A 12,967-nucleotide genomic window follows, 5' to 3' on the forward strand; every position below is an offset into this window, starting at 1 on the left:
TCAAGGGAACAGAGTTTTAATTGCTGCCCAATTAAAGAAAAGGGCCACTTCTTGTGGGTTTTTTTCCTGTGTGAAGTTCATTGCATCACAGAAATGTTACAATATAAAAAAGACAACAAGAAACGTTAAATCAGAAGAAAAGGGGTACAGAAACTGTGAAGCATTTAGTGAAGAACACAAATGTAGCTGAATAGAAACCATATTTTAGGGGGAAAAAGAATCCGTTATAACAAAATGGTGCCTTTATTAAGGGTTGTTCATTAAAGCCCTAAATTATACTTTCAAATGCAGTAATGGCTCAAGAGGAGCAACATGAAACAAGCCCTCAGTAGCTGCAGGCTATGAAAATCTGCTGAGTGACACCCAGGGACCTGCTCAGGGTTTAGAGAGCACCAGAGGGCAGCCGTGGAACATAAAAAAACCTCCTTGGAGCTCACAGGAACCAGGAAAACACAGCAGAAAGAGCTGCCTTCCGTAAATTCATCCCCAGACAGAAAAAAAAATTAAAGAATTTTAAAAAAAGAGGGTATTTTGCAGGAAAAGCATCCACATGAGCCCTGTAAGTAGAGGGAAGATAAGGAAAAAATAAAATAAAATCATGAGAGCTCTTCAAAACAGCTCATCCAAAAGCTGCTTATCCAAGGCAGCCTGAGATGCTGCAAATCCTCTGCCATTTATTCACATTTCTCCCCTTCCAGCTGCTTTGAGGGTCCTGTTCCCCCCTGGGACATCTTCTTTATTCCAGCACCGACAGATTCCTTTGATGAAAGGTTTGTTATTCCCGTGCCAGGAATGGCTTTTGCCACTGCAGCGCCCTGAGCGTCAGCCAGAGCCCAGATCTGTTTTATCTGCTCATCCTGCACAAATCCCACCGGGATTCCAACAGGCACAGCCCCAGGAGGAAACTCAGCAGTGTCAGGGATAAGGGCAGAAATTAATTAAAGAGGGAAAATCAGGGATGGATTGCATTTTTCTAAGGGAAAGGAGAGATTTAGGCACAGGGGAATAAATCCTTCCTTTATCTCTTCCAAGCTACTGCACAGGAATGGATCAGAAACAGAATCCTGGAATGGTTTGGGTTGAAGGGACCTCAGAGCTCCTCCAGTGCCACCCCTGCCATGGCAGGGACACCTTCCACTGTCCCAGGCTGCTCCAGGCCCTGTCCAGCCTGGCCTTGGACACTTCCAGGGATCCAGGGGCAGCCACAGCTTCTCTGGGCGCCCTGTGCCAGGGCTTCACAACCCTCACAGGGAAGGATTTCTTCCCAATATCCCATCTAAGCCTTCCCTTCCTCGGTTTAGAGCCATTCCTCCTTGTCCTGTCCCTCCATCCTTGGTCCCAAGGCCTCTCAGCTCTCTTGGAGCTCTTTTAGGCACTGGAAGGGGCTCTGAGGTTTCCCTGGAGCTTCTCTTCTCCAGGCTGGACACACCCAACACTTTTAGCCCACCAAAGTTCGTTTTCAGGAGTTTGTTTTCCATTATTCCCACAATTATCTGCTGCCATACCACACCCAGAGGAAAACACTCCAGGCAAGAAAAGGAACTTTTAGGCAGCTCAAAGTGGGGGTGAGAGCAGCTCTGCTGTGCAGCTCCTCCTGGCACTGGTGTTTGCTGTGATTTATTGCTCCAAGCAGCTCAGACTGTTTGTCCAAATAAGCTCTAAGATATCCCTACAGAAAGGAAATTTCCCCCCAACAACACTGCTCTACCTCCTTGAGGTGTGGAGTAAACCTTCCCCTCAAATGGCACCGAGAGAATCCACGGGGAGATGGTCAGAGTACACAAAACCACCCAGAGCTACCCTAAATCCAATTATTAAACCACTCATCACACAAACTCCTCTTCTCCTGCTGTCCCCATCCTGGTTCTGACCTGAGGATGAGGCTCAGGTGTGGAATCAACCCCAGCTGGGCCCATTTTCCATCTTCCTTCCACCAATTTCCCTCCTTGCCATGAGAAATTTCTCACAGATATTCAAATTGCTTCAAAACTGCAACTGAGGGTCACCCCTTGGCACTGAGACAGCAGAGCCACGATCCCAGAGGCAGAAATTCTGGGAATGAGTGTGAGACCCTAAAAATACAGGTGCTGTTTTTAGCGATCTCCTCATGAATTTAGCCAGACTGTCCTTGCCCTCAAAGGGACCCCAAGCTCCCTTGGTCATTAAAACAGATTTTTCAAACAATTATAAAGAGTTTATGGACATGAGAAGGCTGAACTTTTGCTATCTTCATCATTCCACAGTAAATCAGGAACATCCCCAGCAGACAGAGCCCAAAAATCATCCCATTTCCCACGGAAACTCTGATATTCAAAGCAGACTGAAGTGGTTAAAAGTACAAAAAACCCCCCAAACCAAGACACCAAAAACACCTGTTAAAGTGTCAGCCCAAGCAAAGTCATTTCTCCCTTGAGGTTTACAGAACAGAACTCTCTCCTCACCACTTGCACAGTATTTGGAAAGTTGTTTAATTCTAAATTGAAAGCATTGATAATGAAATTGGATGTCCCAGATAAATTCTGGGAAATGAATTGTGCCATGGACACTCCTGGGTTAGAATGGATCCCATTATCAGCATCCCTCTGAATCTATTTTTAATTAAAAAGATAAACCAGCAGCTGCAGAGAAGAAGGAGAAAGGGAAAAACGAAGCACTTGCTCAGGGAAATCTTTCCTTAAACACCCCCAGGTTTGTATTTAGTGCTAAACTAAATTCAGGTTGGATGGAAAAGTGTCAGATCAAAAGTGGTGAAAGTGCTTTGTACCAAAATTTCATCAGGTTCTTTGTTTCAATAAAACATCTTTCCCTCCTCTCCAATCTTCTCAATAACAACTTCTCTTCCCCACATCTTTTCATCTGGTTTTCATTTCAGCTAGAAAACATGAAAATTTAATTAAAAACTACTTCAAGTAGGGTTTTTTTGGTGATTATTTTGTTGGTTTTGGTATTTTTAACAATTAACAATTTCTTCTATTTCTTCTCCACCTCCATTTTATTCCCAACTCCACATCCTTAGCCTCCTGCATTAAAAACTCAAGACAGGATCCAGCTTTTAACAGCACATTTGCAATGTTTTATGTGGATAAATTCCTCCATTTCATTGCTTTTCAGTAGCTGATACCTTCCAGCCTGGGGCAAATAAGGGCTTACAGAAATTTTACTATCTCAAGTGGAACTGAAGCTGATTGTTACAAATAGTCCCATAATGAGGTTAAAAGGGCCATAAATCTTCACCAAGTCAAGTTCCTTCCTGCTCTGAAGGCACATTTTCAGCAAGGGAAAGTCTATTTAGAGCTTGGAGCTGAAAAATAAACTTAAAACAGCAAGTCAGCCCAAGAAGCTAAAAAAAAAAAAAAAATCATTGTCAGAGAAATTATTTACCCTGGAAATACATTGTCTGAATTTGGGATGAGCTCCAGGGAAGCAAGAATTGGGTGGCAGGGATGGGGGGAAAGCCACACCACCCCATTATTGGGGATTTCATGCTTGAAAAGAAAAATAAAACCAGGACAGGCCCTGGATTGAAGGAGAAGGGGCCCTGCTTTGACTTTCAGCCCAGGTGTGCCAGGATTTTGGCAGCTCGTGGAAAGGGAAATTGAGGAGCTGAAATCTGAAGATATTTCCCTTTTCCCTAGGAACACGTGGGAAGCACCAACACCTTGCCAAGCCCTGCATTCACTCCAAATCCTAAAATTTCCCCCTCTAACCCTGCCCTTAGCTCCTACAAATCCATTATTTGCTCCAACAACTTTTTTTGGGAGGAAGCAGCTCTGGAGGCACCCTCGGGAATTTGGGTGCAGCTTTGGGCTGAGCAGGAGGCTGCCAGGGAAGATGAAGGGAGATCCCTAAAGAGCAGGAACCTGGGATCCAAGGATAACCCCAGCACAGGGAATGTCCTCAGCCCTCCCTGGAACCCTCCTGGAGGAACAGCTCATCCCCTCAACAATCCCAGCCAGGACAAGCCCAGGGTCCAGCCAGGAATTCCAGAACAAAAGGAAACAGAGCCAGGATTGGAGACAAACCTACAACAAGACCCCAAAACTTCCCCCATGAGCCAGGGTCAAAACCCAGCCTGGCAACAAATCAAAGTGCTTAATTAATGTTAATAAATTGATGTTTAAATTAAAATGAGCATCCAAGAGCTCACCCCAGAGGGAAGTTACCTGCATGGAGAAGGTCTGTGCTGAGGCAGGGTCAGAGCTGAGCATGCCCAAGGCAAGGAAAGGGGTGAAAGCTCCAGGCTGAGCTTAAATGGAGCCATGAGCAGGTGTGGGGAGCCCCAGGGGAGGCTGCTCAGGGACACTGAGATGGCAAATATTTAGGTGGAAGAGCAGCTGAACATCCCTGTGGGGAGATTGGGGTCTGGGGAGCTGTGCAGCTTCCAGACTTTTCCACAAGAAGACACTGAGTCACTCCCACAGAAACTTCCTTCCTTCCAGCAGCCCCCTAAAAATCCTTCCTTTCCCAATGTCCTGTCTGCACAGCTGAGGCCTCTTTCCTCACCTCCCTGACTGCTGATTCCAGGCTGGGAATGTGTCCCTGTGGATCCAGGACTGGTCCTTTCCACCCAGCTGGGCTCCCCCAAGCCCAGGATGTGCCTGGGGATGGGGCCAGGGAGGGAAGTTTGGGGATGGAAGCACAGAAACAGGGAGAGCTCTCAGGATCCATCCCTGCTTCCCTCTCTAGCTGGAACAGAGAACAGACTGAGAACCTGCTGCTGTTCCAGAGGGAGGGATCTGGGGCTGCTGTGGCCTTTGGGAAGGTTGAAAGACCCTAAAATCCGTGAGGATGTTCTGGGGGCTGTGTTCTGGCCCATGGTGCATCCACTCCTGGGGTGCAGGGATGGGGCTGAGCCCGTGCTCAGGAAGGGCTCCCATCAGGACAGGCAGCTCCAAAGCAGAGCCAAAACCAACGGAGCCACAAAGGGCTGGGGACAAAGGGACCAAACCCTACATGAGAAATTAGAAGAATAATTCAGAAATATCTTAGCCCTTGCTGTTTCTTGGTCCTATCTGTGAAGCAGAGCTCACCCCACACCCCTCCAGGTGGGCTGAAGGGCCACGAGGTGCTCAAATAATCAGAATTGTTGTTTAATACACAAACCCTTCTGTCACAGCTCGGTGGCCTGCAGACCTGGGAGCTAATGACAGTTTAGCCACAGCTGCACAAAACCACAGCAGGCTCTGGGCTGCAGAAACACACGGAGCAGGAGGTGTGGAGATATTTCTGCAGCTCTCTGGGCATTTCTGCAGCCCTTGCTTGCTGCTGAACACTGAGGGAAAAGGTTCACAGCAGCACAGGGACAGGTGGGATTTGTGTCCCATGGGATTATCCAACACGCCAGGGTGGGTTTGGGTCCTGGTGCAGGCAGTCTCACTCCAGTCAAACACGTCAGGATGAGCAGTGGGGAGGAATGGCCAAATCTATATAAAGGGACAGAATTCCCAACTTGCCACTCCAAAGTGAGTATTTCCTGAAGGAATGGGAAACCCCAGGGAATTCAGGCAGGCCCCTGTGCCACTCTCATCAGCTTTTTGGCCAAGTTTACTCTTTTGTTTAGAAAGAAAGCATTTTCCCCTCCAAGCTGTCTTTGGTAACCCCTATGGGGAAATCCTTTCCTGTCCCCCCTGGTGGCCTTTCCCTCAGCAAGGACACTCCCAGACACTCAGGCTGAAGCTGAACAAAAGACTTGGGATTCTTAAGAGTGGTTTTGGTAAGAGAAAAAACAACTTGTGAGCAAATAATGGGCATTTCCTGCCTGCAGGCTCTGCCTGGCTTCACTTGCACCTGCCCCTGTGTCTGTCACTGCTCAGGGGCCGTGGTGACACCATGTCCCTGCTGCCACCTGCCAGCCCAGGGCTGCTCAGGATATTATTATTATTATTATTATTATTATTATTATTATTATTATTATTATTATTATTATTATCCCTTTCCTACACCTCTCCCACGGCAGCATCTTCCACCACTTCTTGTTTTTGGGGCTGTCTGAGCATCCCCAGCTGGGGCTCCCTCTGGAATGTCCCTCCTGGAGCTGCTGGCCCTGGGGAGGGCACAGCTCCCCTTCCTCTGGAGCATCTGTGAGGCTGCTGACAAAAGGCAGGATATTGTTTTCCTGAAGCCTGATGTCTCTGGCTCTGCAGAAATCTAATTAATGCACGTTAACGAGGCTAATTCAAAATCCCTGATCCAGCGACTGCCCAGAGCTTCTTCCAGACTTCAGCTCTCCTTCAAGCTGGGAAGAAAGGAAGAAAAAGGAATTAGCAGAGCTGATCTTTGCATCTTGATGCTGTTACACAGTTTCACTGATGTCTCAACCACAAACCAGCAATTTCCTTTTTTCGTCCCCCTCCACCTGTACAAGAGTTCTCAGAATAAAGTGATTGCACTATGAATTTATGAGCTGCAGCTCTTCTGGATGAGGTGTTTGGTTATGTGGTGACTACAAAGGGTTTTTTATCCAGACACAAAAAATGATGAGACGTCCTGGGAAACGCAGAGATGGGGCTGATATCAAGGTGGAAGAGGAACTTGAGAGTTGCTGACGAATCCAGGAAACACCTGGGTTCTGCTTATGAAGAGAAGACAGCAAAAAACCCAACCCCAAAGTTTTATGTAAACTCAGCAAGCAAAAATAACAAACCAGACCCAAATAAAAAAACCCAAACCCCAATAACTCAGCCTGAAATGAGAAAGTGAAAAGTTCTAATTCAGAGGTGATTATAATTTCCCAGTCAGAGCCCAGTGCTAACTGGGATTATCTATATCCTGATTTATGAGGGAATCGTTGGGCTGTTGTGGATTCTTCCCCTGATTTCAGGGAGGAAGGGAAAGGAGGAACTTTGCTTTTAATCTAAAATCAGACGATTTAAGAAGCCAATTCTGAATGTTTTTTCTCTCTCACTTCTCATTGGGATGTTTTGCATGAGGAGCCTCCCCTATGCTCCACTTTCTCAACAAATCTTAAAGGTGGAGTTGTCCCAGTCCCAAAATCCTCTTCTCAGTCTCCCAAATGGATTCTCAAAAGTTCTCATTTAAAAGCAGCAAGATTTGAGAGTTCTAATCCAATGACAAATGGAAGGATTTGTGGGATATTTGTTTTTTTCCAGGGAGGGAGGATTCCTGGGATCTGGTGCCTTGAGGAGGTATCTCAGCTAAACTGCTCATTGTTTGTGGGATGTGTCTGCAGGAGATGTCCCTAAAAAAAATGGGATTTTGCCAGTTAAGGTTTGGATTTTACCCCAGAAAAGTTGTGGTACTGGTTCAAGGGAAGTTGTGCTTTCCCTCTCTGAGTACAGCAGGAATATGGGGGGAGATCAATTTAGACTGACCCAAAGGCAGAAAATATTCCTTCTCCCAACTCCTGAATCTGGGAATACACATTTAGAAACATCCATTTAGAGTAAATCCCTTATAGCAAGTGATACCCCCTGTTCAGAAATACCATCCAAGGAATTTATAGTTTGATGCAATCCACATTATGGATAGAAAATGAAATTAAAAAGTGAAACATTAAGGAAAAACATTGGACAAATAGGGTGTAAGTTAACTGTTGCTTGATTCCCAGAATCTGAAGGATTCTTTCTGTGAGACTGGGATGCTGCAAACAGAGTTTGGATATGATTGTGCTGCTTTTCCTCCCCAGGTGTCACAGAAAACTGAGGAGCCAAAGACAGATTTGAAAGAGCAAATAGAAACAAGGAGTGAACCTAAACACAGAGCTACTGGAGAAACCGTCAAAACAAGAGGCAAAATCCAGCAGAGCCAATGAATTTTGGCTGCCAAGGAAATCTTGACTCCTCTATCCAAAGGAGCTCTTGTAAGAGTAAAGACTTACTCATCCTTTCCAACACTCAGCTGGATTTACATCCCTGTGGGATCTGAGCGAAGGACAGCGCTCTCCAAGATGGGAAGAAGGCTCAAGGAGCTGCTGGCTCCTGCTCTGCTCCTCCCAGGAGACAAATCCACCTCGTGGGATGGCACAGCTCCTTCCCAGCTCTCCTTAGCTGACAGCTTGCTGAACTGAAGGTCTTCAGTTGTAGCTCTGGAGGGCAAAAAGTTGGAGTTTGTGACTGGTGGGGTTTGGCTTCAGCAGAATCCAGGCACATGCAGGCACTTGGAGCAGGACTGAGAGCTGACCAAAAATTCTATAAACCAAAAACCCCCAAACAGATGATGCTGAGATGATGTTTCTCGGGAAGAGCTAAAATCAAACTGTCCCATCAACATCTACACACATCACTGCTCCTCTGCTGTTGGGCACGGAAATCAAACCAGCTCCCAGGACTTTGTCCTGCTCATTTAGAATCCTGGGAAGCAGCGATAGAGGAAAACCATCTCATGGCTTTTCATTATTCCAATCAGGCAGCGAAATCTGGGCTGTAGCTGTTGTGATCTGTACGTGCTGCCAGTGTTTCTGACCTTACTGAAATGATAAAATGTCTCACAAGGCTCTTTTCTCCCAGGAATCATTTTCCTTGGAGTCCTTCCCCAGCCAGGAGCACCCAGAGCAGACCTGGGACACAACTGCTGCTGTTGATTTCTTGCTGTCAGTTGTTGATGGTGTGGGAATTATTTATTTCCTCTGACCAGATTTATATCTTAGGCCCAGGCCTGAGCCTGTTCATGCTTGTAACACACCCCACACGTGTCCTTCATGGGACCTGACTGTTTCCAAATCCAGGCTGGACAGGGATGTGAGCAACCTAGTCTAGGAGGACACCTGGAAGGTGTCCCTGCCCATGGAAAAGGGTTGGAATGAGATGAGATTTAAGGTCTCCTCCAGCTCAAACCGTCCTGTGATTCCATGGATAACCTGACAAGAACGAGTCCAGCCTGGCTTTGGACACCTCCAGGGATGGGGCAGCCACAGCTGCTCTGGGCACCCTGTGCCAGGGCATCCTCACCCTCACAGGGGAGGATTTATTCCCAAAAGCTCATCTAAAACTCTCCTAATTTTTAAATGCAATCAGGTTCTCACTTTGCTGGAGTCTTGGGTGCTGTTTCCAGATGAAGTGAAAGGGGAAGCAGAGCCTCATGAAGAAAATGTGATGAAGAACATGACTGGGGTTGATCATATTTGTTGGGAGGGGGTTTTCCGGTCTTGGGAATTCCCCACGGAGTTCACTGGGTTTTGTCTTCCAGTTCTCATGAAAATTCTCACCCTTGTCTTTGCAGCCTTCATGGGGAGGCTGCACCGGGGTCACAGACAATATTTGGGGTGTTGGCTTTTGGATCATGGAATCCCAGGATGGTTTGGGAAGTGTCCGAGTTCACAACTCTCAGACTCGTCCTGCCTCTACAGAGGGGTGAGTCACCTGTGGGTGAGAGGTGACAGGATTCCAGGAGGTAGTTCCAGGCTGAGTTGGTTCTCTGAGGCTGATATTCCACCAGCAGTAGTTCTTTTTGCTGGAAGCTCTAAATTAACAAATTATAACCTTCACATTTAGCTGGATCTCACCAGATTGTGCTGGTGATTCTCCCCTGGGAGAACTAGAGCAATGGCTGTAGCATAAAGCTCCAGGAGGAGCACAAACTCAATTCCCTGTGCACCTAAGGAAAAGGAGTTTCATGTGCCAGCTTGTGGCAGCTGCTCCAGGGTAACTCACCACCACAAAGACCCCCTCGGGAACAGAACTTTTGCAAAGAAACTAAATTGGGCAAAGAAATTAAAACCACCACAGGCAAAACTAAGAGTTCATTTTCCTCCCCAGGTCCCTCTCCCTCAAAATTTTCATTTATCCTTTCCAAAAAGGCTGCTGGAATCTGTCTGTCAAGGGATTCTGCACTGCAAGGGATGAAGGAGAAGTTTCAGCAAAGAAAACCAATCCTTATTTTTAGCACCAGCTGCATGGAAAATAGTTGTCAGAGGCTCTGGTTGGTTAGAGGGGAAGACACGTTTGCTCCTTTTTAGTTCCTGCTAAAACCCCAAATTTAGGAAGTAAATGACTCTGACAAAGAGCAAAGGTTCTGACGGGCAAATCTTTGTGGCTGGCGTTGGCGAACCCTGGATCCCTCACTGGAAAAGCTGCTCAGCTGCTCTGAATAAAATCCAGGGAGAGCTTCCAAGGGTTTGGGCACCAGCATTCCAAGATGTCCTTTCTCTTTCTGCTCTCAGGGAGGAATATTTTTGTTCTTGTAGAAACCCTCGGTGTGGACGTTTTCAGCTGGTTATTTATCCCCAATTCCAAGCGCCCACGGAAGGGAACGGCTGTCGTGGGATGTAGGGATGGGCTGAGACAGAGCTACTGGGCAGCTCTCTTAGGAAAAGCTGCTGTTTTGAATTAAAAATCGATTTCTTTGGAACAGAATCAGCCTCTCTTTTGGACAGGAGGAACGTGTGTGTCTGTGCTGGGGGCAGAGGAAATCGTTAACGACGCGAGTTAACGACTTGGTACAGTTGTAGATCTGTAACAGCAGAGAGAGAGGCACTAATGAGCAATGATATTTCAGTGGCCAGAAAATGCAGGTAATTAGAAGTTATTTCTCACAGAACACCCTGTTCTGACTTTTTCCATGTGCCTCTTGCTCCTTTTTGTTGTGAGAGAAAAATTATTATCAGCTTGAGGCCCAAAAAGCAGAAATAAAAGGGAAGAATTTTGAAATGTTTGTCATTCTCTGTTCCTCTTTCTGTTGTCTGATTGTGTAATTTAACCTCCACATAAACATTTCACTCTCCTTTAAATAATCCTTTGAATTCTCCATAGGAAGAATCACTGAATCAGGATACAGTTATTTATTTTCTCCTTGTCAGAGTACAGCTTTTGACCACACTTAGATAAATTTCTCGCTGTGATCTTTTGTTGAATGTCTGCTTTTCCACACTCCAAAGGCTTGACAGGAAAAAAAAAGAACATTGACATGAAATCTCAATCTTTATGTTATTTATTGGCTGCTCCATCCTATAGTATTATTATTTATTGGATGCCCCATCCTTGGAAGTGTCCAAGGCCAGGTTAGATGGGGCTTGGAGCAATTTGGGATAGTGGAACATGAACCTGCCCACAGCAAGGGGGTGGAGCTGAATGGACTTTGAGGTCACTTCCCATCCAAATTTCCTGGGATTCTGGAATTTTAGAAAAATGTTAATAATTATGGGCTATTATGAATATTGCTATGTTAATAAGATTATACAATGCACAATATTAATGTTTTCTAGATACTAAATAATACATTTTCATAAATTACACACCTATCTCAATAATAATTTAGAAATGCAGCCACTTTTCCTCTTGTTCCTACTGAAGGGCTGTAATTTGTTCTATGGGAGTTTTTTTCCCTATTTGATTTCTCCCCTTGAAGATGTGGAAAACCTCTAAAAGACCAGTTACAGTTCTATGGACTAAACCACAAAAAAAGCCACAGAGCAGCCACTTAATTTTGGATTTGGGGAAAGAATTTGGAAAGGAAACAGAAGCATGGAAAAGGCATGGAAACTTCATTCTACTTGGGATCATTGCACATCAAACCCAGCTCCTGAACAGCGAACAGACAAAGCTGGAGCTGTTTTTTTGAGTTAAAAACACGGCATTGCTCAACTATCTGTCCCATGATGATGGCACCGAAGTCCAGGTGGCCTTGCAGGATCCAAGCTCTCCTTTAATCCAGGTAATTGTGGTAATGAATATTTCTGGGAAGCCATAACCAAGAGAAGGAAGAGCTTCTGCTGCACAAACCGAAGTTTTACCCTCATAATGAGGGCAAGGAGCTCTGTAGGGAAATTCCATCGCACCCAGCATAACTGTCTGCAAAATCTCCAGGCAGTTCTGGTTAATCAGCAGAAAAAGCCACTTCCTGAGCCTTTGTCTGCAGGATAACTGATAAACTACCCAATAAACAGGGCTCAGATCCTCTGCAACTGCACTTTAGGAAAAAGAAATTCAGCGGGATATTCTGCAGGTGCAAGGAGTTGTGCTTTTAAATTTCCTACCTGGTCCTAAAACCCTGATGTAACAACCTGCCCCAAACCAGACCAATTTATGGCTGTGGGGAAAGGCAGCAACAGCAGCTGCATCTTCTCCCTCTCCTTTTTCTTTACAAGGATTGTGGCTTTTGCTCAGATCGGTCAAGCCTGTCCTGGATGGAGGTTCCTGCAGAGAAGAGCATCTGCACAAGGGCTGATAATGAGGGTGGGGACGCCCTGGGACAGGGTGCCCAGAGAAGCTGTGGCTGCCCCTGGATCCCTGGAAGTGTCCAAGGCCAGGTTGGATGGAGCTTGGAACAACCTGGGATAGGGAAAGGTCTCCCTGCCCATGGAAGGGGGTGGAACAGGAAAAACTTTAAACTCCTTTCAATTCCAAACCATGCCATGATTCTGTGATTCTATGAACGTTTGATTTCCACAGATGCTGGCTGGGTCAGTTAGGGGACTGCTGTTCCCAAATTCTCAGCTTGCCAGGCTGCAGAGTGCAGTGATTTTATGTGAAAGAAAATTTTGTGATTGGATGAATTCCAGCAAATATGTTTCCATTGCTGAGGAAAAATATAAACAGCTAAACAGGATGTGCTGATAAACACTGCAGCACCAGCCAAAACCTCACTATTGCTTTTCAAAAGGTCCATATAAATAATTTTAAAACAAACACCTGGCAAACTCCCAACTTCTACCAACCTCCTTTGACAACTGATGGGAACGAGACCATCTGGAAAGCACGGCACTGCATTTAAGGGGGTGCTCATGTGGAATTACCTGAATGAGAGCCAACAGTTTTGGGTTTCTGAGGTTTCTGAGCTGTCAGACATCAATACTCACATGGTTCCCATGTCAGGTAGGAGCTGCTGTGATGTTTGACTTCACACTCTCAAAGCATGACAGAGCAGAGCTGGTGAGGACAGGGACAGTCGAGTGCTGAGAGCCAGATCCCAGAGAGGCAAAGCAGGGCAGATTCCTGGTGGCTTTCTGAAAATCCAAACAGGGGTAAAGCTGCACCCCCAGCTGTGTATTTATCCCCTGGGATAAGGTGAGGCT

The 12,967-nt window shown here is 46.0% G+C and overlaps 1 long non-coding RNA gene across 1 annotated transcript; it reads right to left on the bottom strand.

The window, feature by feature from the left end:
- Nucleotides 1-5,937: 5,937 nt before the first annotated feature.
- Nucleotides 5,938-12,885, bottom strand: LOC131583756 (uncharacterized). The gene is made up of 3 exons (XR_009278585.1): nt 12,752-12,885; nt 7,838-8,044; nt 5,938-6,235 (listed from the first exon to the last, which is right to left on the bottom strand). It is a non-coding gene; the product is annotated as an uncharacterized LOC131583756 (long non-coding RNA).
- Nucleotides 12,886-12,967: the final 82 nt, after the last annotated feature.

This window comes from Poecile atricapillus, chromosome 12 (assembly GCF_030490865.1).
Source record: "Poecile atricapillus isolate bPoeAtr1 chromosome 12, bPoeAtr1.hap1, whole genome shotgun sequence".
Lineage (NCBI taxonomy): Eukaryota > Metazoa > Chordata > Aves > Passeriformes > Paridae > Poecile > Poecile atricapillus.